Below are 1,600 nucleotides of genomic sequence, written 5' to 3'. Positions count from 1 at the left end.
CAGGAAAGTCTACAGGGACCTTGATATGGTTTTCACTAATAGGTGTACTGATTCACAAGGGAAGTTTGTGTACACCGTTCATTCAAAAAGTTCGGAAACTAATTTTATTCCTGGCGTATAAGTGACGTGAGCGCAGTAACTACTGTGTCAGCTTGAACTAACACATTCAGTGTGGAACGGAGCGACCGCTACGGTCGTAGGTTCGAATCCTGCCTCGAGCATGGATGTATGTGATGTCCTTAGGTTAGTTAGGTTTAAGTAGTTCTAAGTTCTAGTGGACTGATGACCTCCGCTGTTAAGTCCCATAGTGCTCCGAGCCATTTGAACCTTTTTTTTTAACAACTGTAAACAACAGATGAACACTTGACCAGTCAGTTGTGAGCAGGCGGTGTTAAGTAGTGCAGGTTCGAATCCTGCCTCGGGCATGGATGTTTGTGATATCCTTAGGTTAGTTAGGTTTAACTAGTTCTAAGTTCTAGGGGACTAATGACCTCAGCAGTTGAGTCCCATAGTGCTCAGAGCCATTTGAACCATTTTGTTAAGTAGTGGACCCTAAGCCGAACTGTGTCAACTTAATTGTGCTACAAATCACAAGGGAACAACATCTCTAATTCAAATGTTAAAGGCATTTACTAGAATGTTTTGAAAAAGAAAAAAGTGGGTGCAAATTTCATTCCGCATACCTTGAGTCCTGAAGAGAAACAATGAGGTGTGGACGCCTCACGCGATTTGATTGAATGCAAAACGCAGACAGTTCTTCACTCGACACGGTGTCGAGTACAGACTCCTGGAGAAAGCTAACTCACGTGTGCTAATGACAAGGATCCCGCAGTAAATGCGCCAAGGAAATTAAATATTCTTTTGGCAGTGGTGGGACCTGAGACTGGGGGTAATGTGCCGCCAAAACTAGTCGTGTGATAGAATAAAGACATTCTCAAGATACCGCTAGAGTGGTACTTTTTCCCATATACAAGTATATCATCAGCTGAAGGCCCTCGTCCATGCAATAAGATGGAAATCCATTAATGGCAGACATTTTGTTGTAGAAAAAATCATCACAGATGACAAAACTTGGTGTTATCGATACGAACCTGCCACAAGATGATAAAGCGCAGAAGTTCACATAAAGGTTCAACTCTTTGACGACATAACCGCCATTGAAGCCAATAGGACGCGCGAGTTAACAACATAAAAAAAGCCTTCTATGACACTCACCTGATTGTACTGAGGTGGATGGAGAACACGTAGAATTCCTGAAGCACTAAAACCACCGCCTTATCTTTTCTCTATTTTTTATTAATCCAATCTATAAACTTTTTTCTTGTCGCTATATCAGAAAAGTCATCCGGCCGTAGTTACTTTATGCTACCTGGGATGGCTCGCTTGTATTAATATCTCGCGTAGCCGTTAACAATCGCCATAGCTGTAGACAGAAGGTGTCACACGCTTGGTTGTGCCTATTCGACGGTAACTCCTTCAACGGTTTCGGAGTTACGCACTCCGCCGTGCTTCAAGGTGTTACGAAAACAGCCAGCGGTTGAGAGACTCAGTGCGCTGCTTGTTTACAATCATAACAAAGCTCGTGATACTGATAACATAA

Source organism: Schistocerca piceifrons, chromosome X, assembly GCF_021461385.2.
Source record: "Schistocerca piceifrons isolate TAMUIC-IGC-003096 chromosome X, iqSchPice1.1, whole genome shotgun sequence".
NCBI classification, from domain to species: domain Eukaryota; kingdom Metazoa; phylum Arthropoda; class Insecta; order Orthoptera; family Acrididae; genus Schistocerca; species Schistocerca piceifrons.
This window is presented reverse-complemented; position numbering follows the sequence as displayed.